Here is a 13,498-nt window from a genome sequence, read left to right as displayed (position 1 = left end):
ATGATATGATCAGTTTTTTCCTGAAATAAAAACAGCCTGTTTGCATAAGGGTTCACAATTTCAAGTGGTGGACATGGAGAGAACAGAAATGATAAAGGGTGTGATGATTATAGGGGAGGAAGAGAGAAGACAGGAGTAAATGATGAAAGGAAGAGTGAAAGAACAATAGAGATTGGCTGTTAGTGAAAGAAAAGAGAGAAGGAGAATCAAGGGAAACAGGTAAGATAAAATATATATATGTAAAGTAAAAAAAATTTAAATTAAAAATAAAAATCAAGGAATATAAAACAAAACTAAAATGTACTAATAAAACATCCTATTCCTCGAGGCTGGAGTTGCGGCTTAGTGGTAGAGCGCTTGCCTGGCATCTGTGAGGCACTGGGTTCAATCCTCAGCACCACATATAAATAAATAAAATAAAAAACCCATCGATGACTAAAAAAATGTTTTAAAAACCCAAACTTCCTGTTCCTCAAAAATCTAATTCATAGCCAGGTGTGGTAGCACATTCCTACAATCCCAGCTGCTGGGGAGGTTGAGGCAGGAGGATCGAGAGTTCAAAAGTGAGGCACTTAAGCAACTCAATGAGATCAGTGAGATTGTGTTTCTAAATAAAATTTAAATATAGGGCTGAGGATGTGGCTCAGTGGCTGAGTGCCCCTGAGTTCAATCCCTGGTGCAAAAAAATAATAATAATGATAATAATAATAATCATCATCATCATCATCATCATCATCTATGTAAAATAACTGGCTTCAAAAATGGGAAAAAACAAACAGGAATATGTATAAACGTCCATGTACCGTTAAGGTCAGAATCTTTAAAAAAAGGAAAAAAGAAAAAATACTGATGAAAAGTTAAAGAATTCTTTCTGTTGGAATTGATCAGATTTTTTTAAAAAGTAAAAAAGAAAAAATACTGATGAAAAGTTAAAGAATTCTTTCTGTTGGAGTTGATCAGATTTTTTTAAAAAGTAAAAAAGAAAAAATACTGATGAAAAGTTAAAGAATTCTTTCCGTTGGAGTTCAAAATATTCTCAGATTCTCTTGATCATCTGGAACATAATGCTCCACCCTCCAGATTGCTGGAGTGATATGTGAGAGATATAATCCCATAAGTGGAATTCCTGGAGGCAGTTTATGCTTAGGTATGCTTCAGGCTCTTCGCTAAATGCCAATTGGTCTGAAGATTTTAAGCCGGCATGTCTCCAAGGCCCAATGATTGTTGGTCTACACTGAAAGACCTTACTCCAGGGATCTCCCCTGGGTTCCACTTGTGTAGTGGGGAAGCCAAGTTTTAGTCCCCTATGTCACCTCTTGACTCCACATTTCCTGGTGTTGGTTTCAGTCACCAAACTCTCCTATCCTCACCCTTCCAAATTCACAGCCAGACTTCTCTCCTAGCTGGTCCTGCATGAAGCTGGATTAGAGAGGCAGGGGTAGAGCCAAGTGGGTTTCTATGATCAGTTGTCCCCTGTGTAAACATCTCTCCACGTTTGATTTTCTCTTGGTCACTTAAATATACTCTATGTTGTGCAGTGTGTGTTTACTGGGCCTGTATTTCAGGCCAAACTCAGGTCTGCCAGGAATTGGCTCCCTCAGCTTCTGGCTCCCACACCAAAGCCGAATGGTTTCTTCCTTTATCCTCTGCACAATGCCTGGAAAGATGGCGGCTTCTTTCCTACAAAAGGATATTGTGCAGCATGACTTTCAGGTATGTTGGGAAATGTCCTTGATCTCTAAAATGCTCCATACCCAGACATGCCTTGGGCCTCCTAAAAATGCAGTTCCTTTAATTCCCTCATCCCTCCACTTTGGCTGGTGCTTCTAGCCTTGCTATGGCAGCTGCTGTGCTGCTGGCCATTCCTTCCTTATTTAACTTCCCATGCTCCTAGTCTGCTTTGAATGTTCAGTTTTAAATTCTACTAAAGACCCCCCCCTTTTTTTTTGTTCACCCACCTTTCAGAGAAGCTGCCTGTCTGCTTTTCTGGTTTCTCACCATAAAGCAGCCAGGAAAGTGACTTCCTCTCTTCTGCCATCTTGAAAACCCCTAGGCAGAAAATTTCATGTGTAGTCTCAGAAAGTAGGAAAGTATGAAAAGGGTTACATGGTTAAGTAATAGTCATGATTGTTTAGATAATATTTTAAAATTTTATATATCTTTATATTTATATATCTTTACATTTATATAAAATTTTATATATCTTTATTTATTTTCCTACACAACTCTTAATTTCATAAGTGTTTTATATTTTAAAAGATAAGTTATATAGAATTTGGCAAGGTGTTACCAATTTGTCTCATCTAATACTATCAATGATATTAATGGCATTTCAACATTTATAAAAAGGAGTGATGTCAGCAAGATGTCATTGTAGGAAACTACAAACCCTTCATCCTCCCATGGAGGCACTAGTTCAACAACAACACACGTAGTCTCTTTATGAGAAATCTAGAAACCAAATAAGAGGAGTCTGCAGTCCTAGAGACCATAAAATCAAGTGCATCAAAGCTGGTAGGAATACCTATGGGACTCCCTTAGCACAGTGCCACACAACTAGGAGGAGCCTCAGCTGGCAGATTCTCTTTGAAGAGAGAAAGAAATGATTGGACCATACATCCTATGTTCTGATTTTTTTGAGAGACTACTCAAGAGACTGGGGTGTTTATGTTGGCTGCATCAGAGCACTAATGAGATGGTGCATATAACAGATGCCTGGAGACCATTGTGAATAAAAAGACATGGGCAGTATGCTGCCATTCCAGAGCACCTGTTGAAGGGCAGACAGAGATAGATATGGCTTGGAATTTTCTCTGACTGGGAAAAAGTGGAGCATACATGCAATGTTCTTGCTTTTAATTTGACTATCCGAAGGACTAGATTCTCTAGATTCTGTCTTATGTGTTTTTGTTTGTTTGTTTGTTTGTTTGTTTTACTATGAATAAGGCATGGAATACCCTTGAGTGCCTGAGGGCTTCTAAGAACAAAAAATAAATAAATAAACAAAAGCAAAGCAAACAAAAAAAATGAAAAACTGGGCAGCATAGTGCTGCTTCAGAGGATTTATGGTACTGCAGACTCACACCAAAGGGAACTGGATATTACAATCTTATGATAAAATAAGAAAACATAAGTCCCCACCAATCAGGAATGTATATATATCAAATTGAGAGAAAACATGTTAATAGGATAGGTTTGAAAGAACATGAGTATCTCCAACCAGGTTGATTGATAAAGGTCTTTCCCTGTATGACACCAGGTGGCAAAAACTGGGAGAAGTAACACTTTTTTTCAAACTTGTAGATATGAACAAAAGTTACAAGGACCATAGAGAAACAAAGAAAATGGCCCATTCAAAGAAATAAAGCAATCTCCAGAATGTGAACCTACTGATACTGAAGTATAAAAATAATTTAAATAATGCTTCAATATGATCATCATAAAGTGCTCAAAGAACTCAGGAAAATGACACATGAAAAAAGAGAGAATTTCAGCATGAAGATAGAAAATACAAAAAAAATAACTGGAGCAGAATAATGAACTAACTGTACAGAAATATTTACTAGAGTAATATTAATATAAATTTAATTAATATGCAGGAGAAAAATCAGCAAAGTCAAAGACAGGTCATTTGAAATTATCCAATCTGAAGCAAAAGGAAAAAAAAAGTATACAGAAGGCCTAAGGGACTTAAAGAACACCATCATGTTGAATAATATATACATTATGTGAAACCCAGAAGGAGACATAAAGAGAAGAAAGGAAGATTCAAAGAAGTAATGGCTTAAAACTTCTCAAACCTCAGGAACAAAATGGACATCCAGAGTTAAAAAGCCACAAATTCCAAATACAAGGAACCTAATTATATTCAGACCAAGGCACATTACAATAAAATTTTGAGACAACAAAGGACATTATATAATGATGAGTGTCAATTCAACAGGAAAATATAACAATTATAAATATATATGCATCTAGTATTTCCATATCTAAATATTTAAAGTAAGCATTGAAAAAAGTAAAGGCAAAAATAGGTGGAAACAATTATATTTCAATATCCCACTTTCAATGATAGATGTGATATCCAGACATAAAAATCCATAAGGCAACAGAAGACATGAACAACACCATAGACCAAATAGAACTAACAGTTGTTTATATAATTCCACCAACAGCAGCAGAATATGTGTTGTTCTAAGGAAAGATGGAACATTCTCCAGGATAGGTTATAGGTTTATCACCAAGCAAAACCTGTCGAATTTCAGAATATTGAAATCATACTAAATAACTTTTCCAGCCATAATGTAATGAGATTAAAATTTAGTGACAGGAGTAAACCTGGAAAATTCACAAATATATGATAATTCAACAATGCAATCTTGAACAACCAATGGTTAAAAGACAAAATCAAAAGGCAATTAGAAAAACTCTTGAGAAAAATGAAAATGAAAGCACATACAAAAGTCAGTTGTGTTTATATACACTAACAAGAAACAACTCATAGCCTTTATTAAAATGTATTAATTAGTACATTATAGTTATACATAATATTTGGTTTTGTGTTGATGTAATCATATATGCATGGAATATAATTTGCTCTAGTTCAGTCCCAAGTACTTCATGAGAAACAATAAATAAAGAGAAGAAAGACCATTGGAGTCGAGGAAGGAGAATGGAGGTAGTAGAAAGGAAGGGAAAGAGGAAGCACTGGGAACTGAAATGAAGCAAATTATATTTCATGCATGCATGAGTATGTCAACATGAATCCCACTATTATGTATAACTATAATTCACTAACAAGAAAATACAAAAGAAAGCAAACAAATAATCCCTTTTACGTAGTTATCAGATACAGTAAAACACTTAGAAATAAATGTAACCAAGGAAGCAAATGATTTCAATATTGAAGACTAAGAAACACTGATGAAATAAATTGAAGAAAACACAAATAAATGAAAAGATATCTCATTTATTGATTAAAGGACTTAATATTATTAAAATTACCATACTTCCCATAGTAATCTACTGATTAAACAAAATCCCAATAAAATTCTCAGTGGTACTATTTATACAGAGAAAACGAAAATAAATAAAATTCATACAGAACCATAAAGAAACCCAAATACCCAAAAGTTGAAAAAGAAAAAAACTAGAGGTCACACACATCTGGATTTTAAAACATTATTCAGCTATAATAATCAAAATTGTTTGGTACACATAAAGAATGACCCACAGACCAGTGGAACAGAATAGAAAGTCAAGAAATGAACCCAACCATATAAGGTCAACTAATCTTCAACAAGGGTGTCAAGGATATTTAATGGGGAAAGTATCGTATCTTTCAAAAATAATGTTGGAAAAACTGAATATTCACACACAGAAGAAAGAAATTGGACCTTTATCTTGCACAACCCATAAAATTCAACTCAAAATAGACTAAATACTTAAATGTAATACCTGAAATAAGACTCCTAGGAGAAAATATGGAGGAAAAGTTTCATGACATTGATCTTAGTCATGATATTTTTGGATATGACATCAAAAGAACAGGCACAAAAATAAAGATGGACAAGTGGGACCACATCACACTAAAAGTCTTTTTCGCTGGAAACAACAGTGTGAAAAGGTATCATACAGAAAAGGAGAAAACATTTTTAACTATATATCTGATAAGGGATTTCTACCCAAAATACGTAAGGAACCCTTACAAGTCAGTAGCAAAAATATCAAATGACTGTATAAATGGATGAATGATCTGAGTAGATATTTTTTCAAAGAAGATGCATGAATGTCCAACAGTTACATAAAAGGATGTTAAACATCCCTAATTATCAGGGAGTTATAAATTGAAAACACCGTGAGATATCCCCCTTAAACCTGTTAGAATAGCTATTAACAAAAAGTCAAGAGATGAATGCTGGAAAGTACAGAGAAAAGGGAACTCTGCTGTACTCTTAATGAGAAGGTAAAGTGGTTCAATTGCTATGGAGTACAGTATGAAGGTTCTTCAAAAAGTTAAAATAGAGCTATAATACGACCCAGAAATATCTCTTCTGTGTATTTATCCAGAATAATTAAAATCACTATCTAAAAGAAATGTAGGCCCTCTGATAGCCATTGCAACAATATTCACAATAGCCAAAACAAAAACGAAGTATTTATTCATATAAGAATGGATAAAGAAAATGTGGTATATACATACAGTAGAATATTAATCAGTCATAAAAAGAGGAACAATCTGTCATGTGACAGAATACCAAATATCAATGTCCTTGAGGACATTATGCTAAGTGAAATAAATTTTTACAGTTCAAATAGTATATGATTTTACTTCTGTGAGATCTCTATAGTATTAAAATTCATAGAAACATAAAATATAATGGAAGGTTGTTAGGGCCTAACCTTGGTGGAAATAGGAAAATGCTGTTCAATGGTTATGAAATCTCATTCATTCAAGAAGAAAAAACTGTATTTGATGCACATCATTTGCTTATAGTTAATAATATGGTAATACATACAATTTTCACTGAGTAGAGCCCAGGATATGTGGGATTTTGTCCATAATAAAATTATTTCTAACAAGCAATGAAAAAGCAATGAAATATGACAAAATAAAATACACAATAAAAAACAATATACACAGATACAAATATATACACACAAATATATATACCTGAATATATACAAAAATACACACACACACACACACACACACACACACACACACACACAAGGTTCCCAGTAGTAGGGCTTCTGAAGTGTTTATTCAGGGGGAACAAATATACTTGGAAAATTTGCACAAAATGTTTTCCAAATGTATGGCCTCCTTTCAGCAAACTATGTCTTTCCAAAGAAATTTCCTGAAATCTCTAATTTTACATATATCAAACAGCAACATCATTTCATTTCATTTATAAAAAGGCAAATATGATGCTAATATATTGCCTTTTTAATTCTAATAAATACAGATGCCTTTTTCAAATATGAAATTTGGCTCTCATTTGATTTTTTTTGAAAAATATGCCTATGTATATAAAAATAGGATTTATTTTTTCATTTTTTATAATTATAAGATGAAAACAAATTTGAATTTATACATAAATATTTTAATTGTGTATCCAGTGAATATATTTATAAAACTGCATAAGGCTTTAATCTTTAGTAGTGAAACTCTGTATTCCAATATTTCACTATATTCTCCATAGTTTTCTGTGAAACTGTTGAAGTGTTTCTTCTTTTATCTTCTGTTGAAATGTTTTATGGAGATTAAAGCTTAACTTACAGAACTTCAGAGTAAGCAGCAGAGAATGAAATAGCTTGGAGAAGACAGAAATGTGCAAAAACATAAGCTATTTCTACAAGTGTATGGCAAAGCAGAGGATGGAAAATTGAAGATGAATGTGGCAGCTTCTTAACAGACACAGTTGAATTTTTTCCTTATGTATCCAAATTTCTTTTAAAAGAAGTTTTTTGGAAAGAATTCTTAATACAGAAATTGTTTCAAGTTGTGAGTAAGGCAAAAATCTGGACATGTCCATTCAATATTGCATGGCTGTGAAGGCCATCCAAAAATATCTACAGAAATTTATTTTGTTCATTTTTGATCTTTGCTTAATAAATTGGCATATATATATATATATATATATATATATATATATATATATATTATCTCTATATGAGAAAGTTATACATATATAACTACTAAGTTTACAATAATTGTTTTCATATTTTCATGAACTTTACCTGCTAGAAGTTCATTAACAATTTTAGAGTATATTGTGGAAATACTCATATGGAAATAAACTGTGTTATTTCACTCCAAGGGATTGACAGTTTTATATTTGTCTTGACACATCCTATATATTCTTAAAAAACATGCATATCAGCCAGAAATTCTGTTCTCAAATTTGAGAATAAAATCTAATTGCATTAAATTCACATTCTCTCTAGAGATTCCTTGGAAGAGTATGGTTTAACAATCTTGACACTTCTAACTCTCAATTTATAGAGACAGGGATAGAGATATATTCAGGTATTGACACAATTTTTCAACATCTCACTTTTTTCAGATAAAATGGAATTTATTTATTATTTAGCAAATATATTATTATCTACAACCAATCACACACTCCCAAGAGCAGAAATAGAGTTTTCTTTTTCACTATAATTTTGGATTTCTTTTTTATTTGAAGATGGAACAAATTATTTTTTCAACTTAAAAAGCATAACAGCAATATTAATTGAAAACAAAACAATGGATGAAAGATAACAGCTAAGCAGTTCATATGTAAGCATTTGTGAAATTTGTAAAAAGCACTAATATTATTTAACAAGAATCATTTAGTACTGTACTTGCCATTGATTACATTAACATTAGATTCAAATTTTTAAAATCTTTCAATGTATTTCTAAATATTAATCTACTAAATATTGAATATTGGGGTTTAATATTCAGGTTCCATGTCTTTCATATCCTCCTTAAATTAGGTCTTGATATAAAGTTGTCTCTTTAGAAATATATTATTTAGAAATTAAGAAAAATCATTGACAAAATTAAATGGACCTTTCTTTTAAAGAAAAAGCACTGTCAGTTTGCTTGAACTATTACATTTAATCATTTTTATTATACTATATAGAATTTTGCAAGTGAACATAACAAATACATAAAATAGAAAAAAAATCAACTAAATGGAACAAATTATATTTCCAAATATTTAAAAAAACTGAATTATGTGTGTAGACATATGTGTGTGTGTGTGTATATATATATATATATATATATATATATATATATATATATATATATATGAATCTCATTTTTCATCTGCTTTATCAATATTTTAAAATATTCTGCAGTTGAAAATTTATTTTAAAAATTTAATAATCCAATTAAAATTAAAAATTAAAACAGTATAATAAAAAAGCTACTCCCTAAACTGTTTTTTAAACTTTACTCTTTTATTCACTTCTTTATGGTTGACAAATAGTTTTTTATTTACTGTCTCATTAATTTTTACCTTTATAAGCTGCCTATTTGGTATTTTGAGCAGATAACTAAGTCCATCTTTATATTAATAAAGTAAATAAAATTTACTTAAATAAGTTCAGGCACAAAATTTATAAATGACTTACTTCAAGGTCATCAAACAATTAAGTGGCAGAACCAGAACTAATTCTTGAGTTCAGATCTTGTATAAACAGGTATGGACTACATAGTTTCTAATTTAGAAATGTTGTATTGTCATAACCTTTTCAGTACCTTTAAAGCACTGATAGTTCATTTTCCTCCTAATTCATCAGAGGTTGCAATTTCTGTATTTTATTCAATTTACTAAAAATATTTCATAAGTGATAACTAAGATTTTTATACATAGTCAAACTGTTCCATTCCACTTATGCTTGGAAATATGAACAGCTGTTTGCATGCACAGATGAAATATTTCAATCTGTGTATAAAGGAGAATTCTGGTGGTTCCAAGAATGAGAGAATTAAATCAATTTACCTTTGCAAAAGGAAACTGCTCTGGGAATTATTTAAGGTGGTTAAATTACATAGCTTTCCCTCCACAAGCTGTCAACAATAAAGAGATTAACACTTCATTTGCAAGCTTTATCTTTAATGTAAAATGACAGTAATTGACATTTAAAAACTGTATGGTACAATACTCTACATGACACAGGAAGACACTTGTACAGCTTTGAATCCTAGTTCTTGCACATATTTGCTTCACATCAGATCTGGGGTATTAGTTGAAATTTTTGAATATTATTTCTATATGAGAAAGCAAGAGCCCTGTTTGTGATGATACTTTGGAAAATCAACTTAAGGATACTAAGTACACATTACTTTTGATTCTTGCTTCTCCTTTAAAACTGACAGCAAGCACTCTCAAAGTGTTGCAGTCTATGAATTGGTTACCTCATTTGCATAATTTGCTTTCCAGTGCAAAAGAATCAAGCCCTGACCCAGATTATCTCAAAGTGAATTATCAGCAGGCCAATGAAATATTGAGCAGATGGGTGTCATTTTTCAAAATTAAGCTTTCTTTGACAATAATCATTCTTGATGTTTTAAGATAATAAGAATCAGTCAAAAGAATTCATCAGGCATTTCCTTTTACTAATATGTATATAGTTCACAAAGAAGTCAACGAATGATTGACAAAAAGCAAAAAGTCCTTCTAATTTCACAAAAAGAATTTGGGTACAAATTTATGTATATATGACAATACAGTTCCTTGGAGTCCAAGAAATATTATTTCTGTATATTTCTTATTAATAAGCATTTTAGAGCATCCATTCTTTTTATCCTATATATTATTCTCAGAAATTTTATGTTCATTCTTGAATTCTCTACATATTTTAAAGTCATAAAAAAGATAATTCTATTTTATAAAGAACAATCTGCCTCTTCAATTAGTAGCCTATGCTAAATTTGAAATTTACATCCTACACACCACTCTGGTTACAAAATAATTAATTTGATTCAGATGTTTAATTAAGCATGACAAGGAAGATTTAGCTTTAAGTTAAGGAGCAAAAAAAAAAAAAAAAAGAAAGAAAGAAAGAGTTGCCTTGGAAAAGCCTGAAGCATATTTTGCAGAGCATCTTGGAACAAACAGTTTTAACTAAGGATTTAGCCTATTCCTTTGATGACTTCATTAACAAGTCAGAATCTTCAGACCCAGGAGGCCTATGACAGAGAATACTCTAGTAGCTAGATGTAGGACACAGAATTTGGACTTTTTGATCAAATTATAATAAATATTTTTAATTAAGCAAGCTTTGTCTGGGGAATTAAAGGGAAGAAAAAGGAATGCCTCTTATTATTTATTTTTTGAATCATCATTTCCTCATCGATTGTTAAATGAAAAGATCTTTTATTTATAGATATTATAAATTTCATAATCAATACATTTATTATACACATATTCACATTCTTTGTGCTCTGTTATGTTCTATGAATTCTCCTTGTTGCTGTTCAAAACTATAATTAAAGCCAAGTCTTCAGGTTTTCCCCTTTATTAACACTTACATTTTGTTGTAAGCAAAAGAACAAAGAGTAGAACTTATCATGGTGATTTGGTTCTCAATTTTAGTAACAAGTCTACATCTGTATTCACTTAAAACGGAGAAATCAGTGAACATTTACAGTAATAGCATGAATGCAAATTTCAATTTTTAAAAATACAGTGTTCATTAGACAACTTGCAATTGTTTTTCTTTTTTCTTTTTTTCTCATTTTTGTTTACAAGAGTATTTCCTGTGGAATTATAGTCTCTATTAATAAGACAGTAAATGTCAAATTAGTTGACAAATTCTCTCATATCTCAGATTTATGGCAATATATATGCTCAGAGTTGAAAGAGATTTTTTAACAGGCAGCAGCTTTCTACAAACCCTTACCAATTAATCAAGGATGCCAAGTCAGGAGCCGAACCTCATTTCAGTAACATTCAACTAAGAGAAGGAGATTTGGAATACCATGAGGGAACAGGAGGTGCATGACATGATATTGAAATCTTAGGGCTGGGAGAATTGTTTCAATTAATAATGCTACTATACCAAGATTAAAATATGAAGAAATAGAAAATCTGAACATACCAATAAATGAGGAAAATGGATTAATAAAAAAATCTCCTTCTCAAGAGCTGGGGATATAGCTCAGTTCGTAGAGTACTTGCCTCACATGCACAAGGCCCTGGGTTCAATCCTCAGCACCACAGACACACACACACACACACACACACACACACACACACACAAACCTTCTATCAAAGAAAGGTTCAGGACTTGCTTCATTGCTGAATTGTACCAAACATTTAAAGAAAAACTAACGCCAATTTATCTTCGACTACAAGTTGATTATCCCCTATCTCAGATTTTATGTTTTCTTCATATTTTAGAATATTTGCATATATGAGATATCTTGATCGTAGGACCTATTATGGTTTGGATAGGTGGTATCCTACAAAAGCTCATGTGAGACAGTGCAAGAACATTCAGCTGGGGATGTGGCTCAAGAGATAGCACGCTCTGGCCCGGGTTCGATCCTCAGCACCACATACAAATAGATTTGTTGTGTCCGCTGAGAACTAAAAAATAAATATTTAAAAAAATTCTCTCTCTCTTTTTTTTTTTAAAAAAAGAACATTCAGAGGTGAAATTATCAGATTATGGGAGTTGTGATCTAATCAATGGTTTGATATACTGATAGGGATTAACCATCGGGAAAGTGTAAGCAGGGAGCATATGGCTGGAGGAGGTAGATCACTGGAGCTATGACTTCGGGATATGTATTTTGGCCTTGGTGAGTGCAGTTCTTTGATTTTTGGTGAATGTGACCTAAGCTGCTTTTACCCCTCACCATACCTTTTTGTTGTAATGTTCTACCTCACCTGAGTCACCCCACCTCACCTGAGTCACTTGAGTCAGTGGTCTATGAATTGAGACCACTGTAACCTTGAGCTAAAATAAACTTCTCCTTCTCTCATTGTTCTTATCAGGTATTTTGGTCACAGTGACCAAAAAGCTGACTAAAACTGGACCCAAGTCTAAGGATAAAATTGTTTGTTTCATGTATGCCTTATATGCCCAGTCTGAAGTATCTTCATATAATTTTGTTAGTACACCAATATTTTGACTATCACTTGATGTTATGTGTAGAATTTTCTACTGGTGGCATCATATTGGTATTCAAAGAATTTCAGATTCTATAGATTTTCAGATTTTGGATTAGGGATGCTCAACTATATTTTAAAAATTGAAAAAGAGGAGGAAATACTTCCAAACTTTTCATATAAATCCACCAGTGCCTTGATGCAAAAAAAAAAAAAAAAAAAGGAAAAAGAAAGCTATAGGCTAATATCCCTGATTACCAGGAATGCAAAAAGCCTTAGCAAAATACTAGTAAATCAAACTCAACAGCATATGGGTTAGTCTGTTTCCATCACTATAACAAATATCTGAGACAATCAGCTTGTAATGAGAAAGGATTTATTTCGGCTCACAGTTTTGGAGGTTTCAGATCATGATGTATGGGCCTCATTGATTTGGGACTATGGTGGCACATCATGATGAGAGTACTTGGCGAAACAAAACTGTTTGTCTCATGGATGGGAAATGAGAGGAAGACAAAGGGGATAGGGTCTTACTATCTCTTTCAAGAGCATACCCAAATGACCTCATACTAGGTTCCACCCCTTAAAGGTTCTACCACTTCCCAATAGTGTTTTGCTGGGCATCATGCCTTTAACACATGGACCTTTGTGGGACATTCCAGAGCTAAACTGTAGGAATACATTAAAAAGGTCATTGTCCAAGATCAAGTAGGACTCATCTTAGGAGTTCAAGAATGCTACAATATAAGCAAATCAATAATCCTGATTCACCATAATAATAGATTGAAATAAAAAATAAACATAAGTTTATAGATGCAGAAAAACACAATTCAGTATCCCTTTATGATAAAACTCTCAACAAAGATATAAAAAGAATG

Source organism: Callospermophilus lateralis, chromosome X, assembly GCF_048772815.1.
Source record: "Callospermophilus lateralis isolate mCalLat2 chromosome X, mCalLat2.hap1, whole genome shotgun sequence".
Classification (NCBI taxonomy): Eukaryota; Metazoa; Chordata; class Mammalia; order Rodentia; family Sciuridae; genus Callospermophilus; species Callospermophilus lateralis.
The sequence above is the reverse complement of the archived record's forward strand: the minus strand, read 5'-3'. Positions refer to the sequence as shown.